The sequence below is a fragment of the Callorhinchus milii genome, unplaced genomic scaffold, assembly GCF_018977255.1.
Source record: "Callorhinchus milii isolate IMCB2004 unplaced genomic scaffold, IMCB_Cmil_1.0 Scaffold3, whole genome shotgun sequence".
NCBI classification, from domain to species: domain Eukaryota; kingdom Metazoa; phylum Chordata; class Chondrichthyes; order Chimaeriformes; family Callorhinchidae; genus Callorhinchus; species Callorhinchus milii.
The window spans coordinates 69021421-69034554 of record NW_024704744.1 but is presented as its reverse complement, the minus strand read 5'-3'; positions in this window follow the sequence as shown (position 1 = coordinate 69034554).

Below are 13134 nucleotides of genomic sequence, written 5' to 3'. Positions count from 1 at the left end.
AATTCATGAAGAGATTGGAGTGTCTCCTGGTATCCTGCCCAACATCCTCCAGTTAAATTAGTCATTCACCTCAAGGCTGTTTGTGAGGACTTTGCTGGAACAAATGACTGCTGCTGTTGTCTAAAAAAACACTACACTTTACAAGAACTAATGGTGAAGTATTTTGAGATACTGGATATAAGATGCCATAAAAACGCAACTTTATCATTATTCTACATGTAGGGCATTATATAAATGCAAGTTGTTGCTAACTCCAGACACAGGACATGGAGCATTGTGATAATGCTTATTTTATTTGTTTTTCAGCCACCCTCGTGACCTCAAGCAAGTTTGCTCATTTAATGCTAATATGTGCCAAATTGCCAGGAGCTTGGTGCTGTGCTATAAGCCTGTGCTTGTTAGGAATAGGTTCAGTTTGACCAAATCTATTTTTGTGTTGGATACCTTTTGCCATTAGAGAGATAATATTTTCATCCATCAGTTTTCCAAACATTTTGTTTTGGTCACCTGGGTGTCTGAGAAATGTGGAAAGCCATCACCGTTCTTCAGAATATACAAACCTGATTACTGAGCGTGCACAAGATTAGTTTGGATGAAGCAGGCTCTTCAGTCATCTGATTTCACCTTTCCAGAACACCCACCCTCACAACATCAAGATCCATCACTTTTGTATTGAGATTTCCATCAATTAGAATTGCTGATGGTACTACACTAATCGGCCAGTATAGAGAATATATAAAGGAAACTGAATAATTTGATTGGATGAGAAGCAATCAAATTCCTTTGCTTAATTGACAGTTATTTCAATATAGTTGATAATAATCCACTCTGGTACAAGAACTGTGCACATGGTAAATGGCAACTAAGCAAAGTGGAGGTGTGATGATGAGCTAGGTGGTCGATGTAAAGGTGCTATTAACAATTTTGATTAAGGTAAAATAACTGACCTTGAGTATTAGCAAAGCCAGGGAGAGGTCAAAAACAACAACAATTTTCACTTTGACACTGTCTTTCACATAGGGAGAATGTCTCAAAGCACTTTGATGAGGAGCACAAGTTGGGAGGAAAATAGGAGCGGGAGGAGGGAAGTGGGTAAAAGCACAGTGAAATGGCTACTTTGTCAGGCAGGGTACCAGAGGTGATCAGTAAGTTATAGATCTCTACTCCAGCAGGACTTCATGTCTTCAGGCAAAGAATGAAGATTGGTGGAGCTGGACATTCAAATATCACTGGATAAATATGCAGTTGTGAAAGGAATTTGAGGTTTATAGGACCAAATATTGGTAGTGATGACCAATACTCCTTTGAGAATTGTAGTCAACATTTGGACAAAACAATGGGCTGAGAGGATAATGTTAGATTGATATTTTGGAGTTTTATGCTCAATTGCCTATGTTACAGTGATACATTTCTCTTGGATGATGGTACTGATTTCTAGAGTAATCTGTTCTTAGTCAATCTTTCTCTCCATTGTGGTGATAATCCATTCTCCTCATAAACAACAACAACAACTTGCATTTCTATAGTGCCCTCCATGTAGAATAATGACTCTGGGGGCATAAGAGTGAAAAGCTCAGCGACAAATGGTGGCACAGGCAGGATTGGGCCCCTCATCCTCCTCATTCTTCTCAGCTCTCTCTCTCTTTCCCCCTCCCCCAGTCAACTGTGTCAAGGCTCTGAGACATCCTCCCGAGGTGAAAGGTGCACCATAAATGTAAATTGTTATTCTTGTAATATATCCTATGTTTGCCTATCAAATACACCCAAAAGGTAGAGTTTAAAATGTCCTTTTATTACATTGTATTAAGTGTTACATTTGATTCCATTCCAAACTCGTGCACGGTTATATATTATTCTGTATTACTTACAAATCTAGATTGAAGGCTTATAATTCAAGACAGAGTTATTGCTTAAGGTGAAAAGAGATGATCCTGCATACTATCTACAAGGCACCTGATGTTTCATGCACAGCCAAGCAGCAGTTAAACTTTTACCCAATCCTTGTGGATCGCTCTCTGAAGAGATTAAATGCAAGCTCTGGGTCAGAGAAATCTTGACACTGTCCTATGAGTTCTGTCATGTAGATGAGCCCAGAGCAGGGTGCTATTTATAGGATCCAAGGGTGAAAAGGTGAACTATACATTTCAAAATAAAATTTTATTTAATCACAGTGCATTGACCCTCTTTGCTTTGCTGATCCAACAACTGCAAATAATCTGCACCTCACAGATGGCTAGAGGTCATTCAGCACACAAGGGGTCTGCTGTTTTATTTGCAACAGCTTTAGGTCGATGGGGATCAATGATAATAATAATTAATAATAATGATAATAATCCTTGCTTTTGAAATCACATCAGGAGGACATGCCAAAGTGCTTCACAGATTTTACTGTAAAAAGTAGTGATTGTATATTTTGCAGGTGGCAGCCAATTTGTGCACAGAAATGTCCCACAAACAGCCATGAAGTGAATGACCAATTTTATCTGGGGTAATTGATACCTTTTGAATAGCTATGAGCTCAAATATACAAAATGCTAAGGGATTTACTCTGTGGTGGTCTCGGTAGTTTGGTTCCTGAGTCAAGCGGATCAGACAGTACTCCAGGGCAAGCCAGCATGGTTCTTTGGCAGGACTTGGAGGAGTTGAACACTTGGCAAAGGAATTTGTTCACCAGAAAACAATTTACACTTTAAATAATTAAAACAGCTGGCGTTCCCCATAAAGCCGAAGGCACCATTAAATATTTAAATATCCAAATGTTGCTCTCTTCTGCGTGGTCTAATTGCTTCATTTTTTGTGCAGCACAAAAGCTATCTGACTGTAGACATAAGCACACATGGGTAAAATCTCCAGCGAGTTATACACAGAGTCTTTGGTCATGTACAATTTTAATGGGAAATCGCACTAGAAGCCAACACCACCAAAGGCAATCCTTACCAGAAATTTTCCCCAACAGTTTTCTCACAGCTGTTTGTGTGCAATTGTGAAATATGCAATGCGTTCAAGCATCAGGGATAACAAGAAGAGATGGGGGAAAAGCAAAGTATGTCCGAAGCATTTTGATAGAAACAATCAGTTATTGCTTCTTAACTTAATATGTGAAGCTGAGCTCAGACCAGATGCTGAGTCTAATATGTAGTATTGCTTAATGGAATTCCTTAATAAGAGTCTTCATATTCATCCAAACCTCTCTTGTGATCTGCTCTCCTTGCTCTATGTCAAGTGGTTAATCTAACATGTCTGTTTGTCATCCTTCTGAGATTAATCCTTTGCAGAGTTTAGTTATGTCAAACAGATCATTTGGGTTTATCTGTATTTGAAATCTCCTGCCTTTTTTTTTGCCAGTTTCTAAGGCTTCTCCTCATATGTAAGGTACCCAATGCTTGCTATCGATCCAGGCAGAGCGGGTCAAAGTAGAGTAGAGTTCCCAAAGGTCAGTCTGTTTGCAGAAGGAACTTGAAATACCCAAACCACCAAAAGCAGTGGTGGGAGAATAAAAAGTAGGAGGACTTTAGAAGTAACTTTAGGCAGAGTTGAAGAGATGTTTTTTAGGAGATTTCTGAAAACAAGGGAGAGGGATTAACCACATACAGTCGTTTGGGAGCGTTTGGAAGTGCTGAACTCTAGGAGAAAACAAAATGAGGCTCTGAGATAAACTCCAGCAAGTATTAACTGGAAAAGAGAAGCAAATGGAAGTTAAATTTGGAAAATGGATGTGGAGAGATTGGACATAGCATCTCTCTTCAACTCATCAACATATTGCAAGAGCTCAACAGCTGAATAATGAGGACACAAATATTCTAAAGGTCAAGCAGAAATATTTTATAAGATCAAAGAAACAGTGAACAATGAGCCCAGGGAATTATATAAAGGTTAGTTGAGGAGCATTAGCCCTAAATTGATAGCAGATACTGCCTGCCTGAGTAACCCAGCTCACAAACCAGGAGACAGAGACAAATACTGTTACAGTAATATAGCTATTCTAGCCTGAGCATTGCTTCATTATTATAATATTAACCCTAAATTAGAGAAATAAATAGCCAAAGCACAATTCTCCTTGGCTTGTGGTTTCTTATCCATAATTTTCTTGTCTAATTTTCATTTGATTTCCCTGTCTATTCAACCAACCTTATCTTGCTCCAATCTACATTTTGATCTGTTGTATCTGTGTGAATTGGTGTGTTTCAGCCTTACAGTATAGGAGCTGAACACACACACACATACACACACATATATACACATAAATAACAACACAGCTGGCCCAGGGACCATGCTATTTCCACAGACCTAAAAGCAATCTAAGCCTGTTGTCAGTGCTAAACTCTGGTCCGAGGATGATTTGCAGTACAGTTGGACTAGAATAGCCAGAATATTCAATGATGTTTATGCTGATTGGACCCTATATTAGCCATTTCTTGAAATCCCTTTTAAACGCAGAGGTGTAAGATATTGGACCCAGGGTGGTTCTATAAAGGAGTGTTTATAGAGTATAAATAAGAAAATGTTGCAAATAGCAGATAAAAGAACAATGCTGACAAATGGTGCTGGGTATTCCCCAAGAAATTTGTACAATTTGCTTTTTAGTTTTACATTAAACAAAATTAGCAGCTGTCAACTTGAAGCACAGGGTGGACTGGGAGGTAAATGTAAAAAATCCACAAAAAGAGCTTGTTCTGGATAGTGACCTTTACAGACATCTGTGTTGAGAGGTTCTGACAATCATTTCAACCTCTTGAATGTCAGGCAAATAATAAAGAGACTGGATGCCTCAACAGGGATACTTACCTGAGAGCAAAAAGGCTGGTGATAGGAATTGTAACCCACAGACGCATCAAAAGGACGGGACACAAAATCAATTTTGATGCAACAAAACTGATACATAGAGAGAACTGCCTGTACCATTGAAAGGTCAATAAAAAGCCTTTGACATTGTTCTCACTGCCAACCATCACCTAACAAAACACAATGCACGCTCAAGTCGCCACGCTGGAGAATATCCACCAACAATTATTCCTCTTCCTGGCCTGAACTCAGTGTACCTCCTCCTGCCCTGCTCACATGGCTGAGATTGTCAACAAACCTTAACAGCACATCCAGACCTAAAGAAAATGTTACATCCCACAACGTTGTCCCTGCAGTTATACTTGGAGTGACATATGCAAGTCTGTACTATGGACTCTTTATTCGGCCTTAGAGCTTAGCCATGTAGAATGGGGGTGAGTAAGGATTGTTCCTTTTATTTGTGTCCCCTGGTTTCGAACTCTTTCTTTAATGAAAAAGAGCCTAACCTATCCAGCCTAACCTGCCAGCGCTGGTATCATCCTAGTAAACCTACTCTATACTCCTTCCATCACTACTTCTTGTAGTGTAGTCCAAATGTGGTCTAACCAAGGTTCCTTACATATTCTACATCACCTCTTCACGTTTATGCTCTATTCCTCTGGGTATAAAGCCCATTGGTCTTTTAATGACCTTAGCGACCTGTGTTGCTACTTGTAGTGATTTGTGGCTCTGAATTCCCAGATCTCTTTGTTCTTCTACTCCCCTTTGGTTCCTTTCCTCACCTCTGACCTCCACTTCCTTTCTCTCCATCACAACCTATTATGCCCCTACTTTATTACTGGTGATGTCATGTTACAATTTTCCTCCCTATTTATTGAATTACTTAATGTTGGCTTTGAATGTGGAGCGACGAGAGGGGGGAGATATGAGAGGGGGAGAGATGAGAGGGGGGAGAGGCAAGGGTGGGGGAGAGACGAGAGAAGGAGAGATGAAAGGAGGCAGAGGAGAGAGGGGAAAGAGGCGAGAGGGGGAAGAGGTAAGGAAGCAGAGGGGGGGAGAGATGAGGAAGTGGAGGACTGAGATTAGGAGACAGAGGGTGGAAAGGCATAAGCTGCAGACATGGCTGTGGCTGTAAATACTTTAAACAAAAAGTTTCTCAAAGACTTTGATTTAAGGACACAAACCCTTTAAAATCTCAGGCAGCCAAGAATTGTGTATCCCTGTGCTAATATATACAGTTTGAAAGGCAGAAGGTCAGAGAGTTAATGTAAGAAAACTTGTATGTGTGCCCAGATGGGGTCAGCTCCTGACTTCTTGAAATAGATGTACAGTAAATGGCATGTGCGGAAACTAATCTGTTTCTATTTCCTAGCGAAGTGAAATTTCAATACGAGTGGAAAGATCAAGTCAATAACAAAGGGGAATTATAGAACGTTGTTACATTTCCCCACATCCAGGCTGAAGCAAATGTCACTCGGTCTATTATGGGAAATTTTACCCACTCATATGTGCAGTTCATCCAAAAGCAAAAGAGTCCCCGGTTTTATAAATTGCTGGTCTTACAGTGGGGTCTGGGCATCAGCTCTGGAATCTTGGCTCATAGCTTGCCAATGCCCTTACTTCTGGCTTGTCCAGTATAACACAGTATCACACCATAGTCCTAAAGTGAACAGGGCCACAGACAAAATCTTATTGAAAACCCTGTACCTGTGACTTGTGATTTGACCATTTTGAGGACATTAATGTGTCCTGTCCTCATGCCCAGATGAATGGATACCTAATGTACTACCACCCCACCATCATAAGTGGCTGAGCTTTCAGTCCTTCAGTCAATATGCCCTTAATCTCTAGAACCCTTGCTTTAATCCAACTACCTCACTTGTCTTTAAACAAGAGCTTCTGACCGCTCTTCTCATCCAAAGGACTGCACTGCCAGCAATGCAGTGCTTCCCCAGCACTGCACTGGATTGTCAGCCTCACCTATTGTACCGATTACTTTAACTTTCAGAGTTCAAGATCATCTCCTAGTTTATACTAAGCATTATTAGTTAGGGAAGCTCAGTTGGACATCAGCAGCAAAACAGTACATGGTCTCAGTATTCTGGAGCGAGGGAGGTGCATGTTTAACCATATTTAACCTTCAAACTCTTCAAAAAAATTTAAAAGTAATAATAATTTGGTCATTCAATCCATGACTGTTTGTGGGACACTGCTGTGCACAATTGGCTGCCGTGTTTCGCCCACAAAATATAGAATCAATTCCCTTTACAGTATATTCTGTGAAGCGCTTTCAGACGTCTTGAAGACGTGACAAGGTGCTGTATCAAATGCGAGAATTATTATTATTATTATTCTCCCGAATACAATTCGCTGTTGCAGTATTCAGTCTCTTGCTGAGGAAAATAAGCATGTGGGAACCTTGGATGAGGACGAGATGAGATTCAGACTTGCAGTCAACCAACCTCTCTGAACTCACACAAGATACCAGGACTGCTGCTGGCACCTGTGGATTCAATGGTTAAATCCCACCCTCCTGACATGACTCTGTGCCATCCATACAGCCCTCACCCGAGAGCATGGTCAGACTCACAGGGCTCAAGCAGGATGTTATGCCAGTTTTTAAACACTGCTAATCGGCTAGCTTCAGAAGCTGTGGTTTTTGAAGGAAATTGTATGGTCTGTGTGTGACTGCCGCAAGGCTTTCTGCAACTACATTTGAAAGTCAATACGAGTAACTGTGCAGAAATATTGCAACAAAACTTTCACTTACTCGGAGCAGGCTCTTTGTATTACACCCAATGGCAACTGAGAAGGGGTTTTTCATTTAAATCACAATCCTTGCATTTGACATGAGTGTCTTTAACATCGGAATATCTAAAAGCAGTTCAGACGCAATTGCTGTCAAGTGTGGCAGTGACTGTAAGCAAATGCAGCAGCCAATTATGGATACAGCAGCATCCCACAAACAGCTGTGAACTGAATGACCAATTAATGTGGGAGATTATTGGCCAGGGCACATGGCTGCTTGTGGGAACCTACTGTGCCCAAATTGCCTGCTATATTTGCATATAAAAACAGTCATTACACTTGACAGCAATTACATTTGAACTGCTTTGAGGCATTTTGATGTCATGAACACTCTATCAAATGGAAGGATTATTTTAGACCAGTGGTGGGCAATCAGTGGCCCGCGAACCGGAAGTGGCCCATTGGGAAGTCAAGAGGCAGCCCTCGAACTTTCTCAGGTGTCTGGGTAAGTCCGTGTTCTATCAGTAGCGTGTTCTCATTTTTTTCTTGATTGAATATTTCTTGATTTGTAACATAAATTAAAAAATATTCTATTCAGAAAAATTATTTTATTGGCCAACCGTAAAGCTGGGCTGGATTGATTTAGATAAAAGCTCACCAGCAGATGCCACTGAGAGTAATACAATTCTCTACCACTAGATGCCAGGACAGAGGCAGTACCATTAGTGTGAAATAAATAATAATCCTTTGCATTTGATATAGCACCTTATCACGTCGTCGAGATGTCTCAAAGCACTTCACAGAATATACTGTAAAGTGAATTGATTGTGTATTTCGTCGGTGAGGAGTGAGTAACCAAATTATTATTATTTTTTAAGGAATTATCACTTCTGGAAAAACAATCCTCCAATCGACTAACAACTGGGTTCCTACTTACTGCTAGGTAAACAGAGGCATGTGGAGTAAGGAAACTTGCCCAATTTTTCGCCCTGTCAGGAATCAAACTCAGTCTGTCTCTCGCTTGCGAGGATAAGTGCTCTAACCATTGAGCTACAGGCCTCCACAAATACGAGATTGTTTCTTCTCAATTCGCCATTATCAGATCTTTTCCAGCCAAACAGGCTGGTTGTTTGGTTGGAAAAATAGTTTAAACAGCCTCCTACTGTTTTGTACATTTCTATGGTTCTTCGCTTAAAGCCAATTCTGCAACTGACCAACAGGGGCCATGCTTTACCTAGAGTAAAACATCAGGGAATATCTTATGATTTTTCAGCGCGGTGGGATTTAAAAACACATTAGTTTCCCAAGTTTATTTGTCGAGGAGGGTTGAAATCCCTGTTCTCTTAGTCTCCAAATTAACTTTTATCGATCGGGCAGGTTGAGTCTGAGTGGAGCAAATCACTTACGTAGAGAGATAATAATAATCTGAAATGCAGAAGCCAATTGCGCATAACAGTGTCCCACAAACAGTCGTGAATTAAAAATGACCAATTTATTATTGTCTTGGTTTTTGGAGGGATTATTATTATTATTATTATTAGGCGTGTGGAGTAAGGAAACTTGCCCAAGGTTTCTCCCTGCCTGGAATTGAACCCAGGTGTCTTGCTTGCAAGGCGAGTGCTCTAACCACTGAGCTACAGGACTCCATAATGCGCTTAATGTGCCACCTGCTGGTATTCCTAAACATTCACCTAAAATATGTTTAGGAACCGTTCGGATTCCTGCTAACATTACCTCATTGTTTGTATTTTACTCTAACTCATAACATTGAATAGACTGGCTGAGTCTAACTGCACATTTGTCATCCAATACAATGCAATTTTATGGACAGAAAGAACCTTTCCTCCTCTGCATCTACATTTGAACATAATGCTTTATTTTATGCCTTACTGGAACCAACACAAATCAATTAGACTTTCTTCAGGCTAAGGCTCTTTTCATGCATTCATTCTCCAATGTTCAAAATTTTGTTCAAGCCAAATGTCTTTCAAGAAAAAAATAAAAGTAAATCTTTCACTTCTCAAGGATTAATATACAAGCAAATTTATATCAATACCAAATATATCATTATAAAATCACAATAAGGGGACCTGTTGATTTATACCCATCAATTTGCTAAATATGAGCAATTTGCTCATAGATAAAAACATCAAATGTGACTGATTTTCCTTATTAAAATTAAGGGAAAGCTTTATTGAAATAATCAATCAAAAGGCTGCAGTGTTACATTGATAAGCCTGACAAAAAGTACTTTTTGGCTAACACATGATTTCAGTGCTATAAGTAAATTGATTCCTTTTTAAAATGGGTAATGAAATTTATTTTGGCAGCGCAGTTGTGAAATATGTGTTATGGGAGCCCTTTCTTCTCTGTAACAAGGTGGAAGGTTCCTCTGTTGGTTTTCCAGTTGGATTGCAAAGACGATGGTTTAATATTTATTGCGATTAAAGGACACACGTTACAGTGGAACACACTTATCAAGGTATCAATTCATAGTATCACCTGATAACATTTCTGTGCATGTTCAGAACAATACTTCAGGACGCACCAAGATAGTAGAACAAGTTTTAGTTTTAGAGTTGCAAAGGGCAATTTCAGACAGACACCAGGGTACTCTTTACTCAGAGGGTAATTACCAAATGCAAGGATTTTAAAAATATAATTAACCACCGGAACAGGTTGCCAGGAAAGATGATTGAGCCCAGGACATTGGACTCTTTTAAAAAGTGAGATCTTGTGATGGGGGAATGGTGGGGTGGATATTCTGGAGGGAAGTGATCAAAAGGGCCTTCTTCATCCAGACTAGTCTGGTGATGTTATCTGGCTCCCAATCATGTGAAAGCACAATTATGGTCACATATTTTCTTAAACCAGCTTCACTTACCGCAGCAAAATGAATTCAGGGTGGAAGAGAGACTTTATCCTGCGTGGAGGCTGCTATATAAATGCAAGCTGTTGCTGTGATTGTGTGATATAATTCCTCCATCCAATAGTGGAATTGAAGTGAATTACGAATACTGTACCGAATATATGAAATTAAAATTGATTGATTGTGCACTTTGGAATATTTTCTATCAGGATTTGAGACCCCATTATCTAGGATTTCATGCTTTCTGCCATCTTACTCGCTTTTGTCTTACAAATCTAACCCATTATTTCCCCGGCCAGCATTTCACCACCGAGTAATATCCCATTAACTCACATTATGTATATGATTACTGCCTTTAATTTGGGCTATCTAACTTGCCCTTCAGCACTCAAAGATTCTATTCTACATGAAGAGTGCTATATAAATGCAAATTGTTGTCATCCAGCTTCCATTCCAATGAAGGTAATGTTACGCTATCTTTCTCTCTCGTACCTGATTGGCCTCTATCCATTTCCAACACCTCTTGGTTTTATTTACATTTTAATAGTTTGGTCAAGAACGAAGCAGCTTGGCTGGCAAAGATAGAGGAATCAACTATTACTTAAGGCTGAGATTTGAACCTGTGATCCTCAGAGTTGGAGGGAATTCAATAGACCACAGATGAAGCAATATGTCTGCTGGGACACAGAACAAAGTAGACTGGATCCTGCAGTTATTGAAAACAACTCACAAAGGTGATTGCATTCACCTGAGCAGATATGTTCAGTCTCCTAAAGATATGGCAGAGATCAATTTGTTACAAATCCTTCAAAGACCCCAAGGGTTAAGCTGAAACACAAGGTATTCCTATTTAATAGCAGCTCCCAGAGGTGTTGGAGCAGACTGACATGTCAGCCTGGCTCAGCTGGTAGACTTAGCTGAGTCAGAAGGTTGTGGGTTCAAACCCCACATCGGGACTTTGAACTCTTAGTCTAGACTGACACTCCAGTATAGAACTGGGGAAGCACTAAAATTGTAAGAGGCACTGTCCTTCAGATGAGACGTTAAACTGAGGTCCAGCCTGTGCTGTTTGGGTGTAAGTTAAAGAGCCCATGGCATTGTTCAAAAAAAGGGAGTTTCTCCCGATGTCCTGACCAACAATCCCCAGTAAAATTGGTCATTCATTTCCTGGCTATTTGTGGGGCATTGCTATGCGTAAATTGGCTGCTGTGTTCATATTCAAATTACACCTACTGCTGCGATTGTGTGAAAGGGTGCCTGAAATGGTGTGTAAGCCGATTCAATAACAACTTTTAAGAGAGAAGTAGATAATTATTTGGGGAGGACAAGTTTGCAGGGCTATGGGGGGAGAACAGAGGAGTGGAATTGATTTGGGTAGTTCTTTTCAAAGAGCTGGCATAGACATGATGGGTCGAATGGACTCCTGTGCTGTATAATTCTATGATTCTACTATATTACACTTCACAGTGAAGTAAGTCCTCCTGACATGGAAGATACTATATAAATACAAATTTATTGCTGTTATTGATTTAATATCACCACTAAAATAATAAAGGAAGAAATTAGGAGAATTTGTTTCACATATATGCACACCAAAAATGGTGGCTGGAGTAGAATCAGGGATAGCTTTCAAAAATAAAATACTTGAAAAGCGAAAAATATAAATTTGGGAGGGCGGGGGGAGAAGGGAAAGGAGAACGCGCAGGGGAGTGTGACTGAACTGTACAGAGTATCCTTTGAGAAAGCGAACACAGCACAATGAGCCAAATGGCCTCCTTGTGTGTTGTGGAACTTATATGTTAAACAAGTTTAGCATTTGTTGAGAGGTTATAAGTGAGCCAGCAGCCTGGCTCATTCAATGATTGGTAATCTATGAATTTTCTATTTTCTTTCTATTATTTAATATTAATTTTGTTAATTTTCTTGAAGTTGCTTCAATGAAACACATTAAACAATGAGGTAAGTCTTGTGAAGTACTGTATTACCCTTGCAGTTAATCTGTCTGAGCACTAGAGAAAAATTCTTCACAGCAGCACTAAAATGATAGCATTTCCAGATAAATTCTTCTTCTCGGAGTTAATGCACAATCTTGGGATAGAATACCATTATGCTTCAACTATCAACTGGTGAATTAAACTTCATATGTCCTATTCCCAACCTACATTTAAATACCACAATAAAAAACAGGTTTCAAATATCTGGCAAAATGACTGCATTTTTGAGATGCTGCTTTATTTTTCTCCTGTGTAACATTTAAAGCCATGACTGGAATACTGACAATAAGCTCGATTTAACAATAAATGTGGATTTGGGATATGACAGTAACTGTTGAACATCAAGCAAATAAAGCAATGTTTCAAAAGATCAGTGACTTGGGAGTTGATAAATTTCAAGTTTGAAAATGTTAGTTATAGGTACACCTGGAATATCATACGCATTGTGCCTTCAGTGCTTGTCTTTCAAGAGTATCCCACTATCACAATCTGGTTGCAACACAAATACCCCATTCCCTCCTTGGACTGTTCTATAATGGGAGACACAGCCTGTAATTCGGGATCCCACCTTGTCATCCGGGATGGTTTTAAAGCATTTCAGAGTTGCTTACAAATGAACGATAAAATTGCATGCTGGTGGACAGCGAAATGGGGTTTTGTGCAATTCAATAGGTTCACCTTTTAAGATCATTTCCCAGTTCAGTTTAATTAAATCTGTTGTGCTAAAGTGGTAAATCTGTG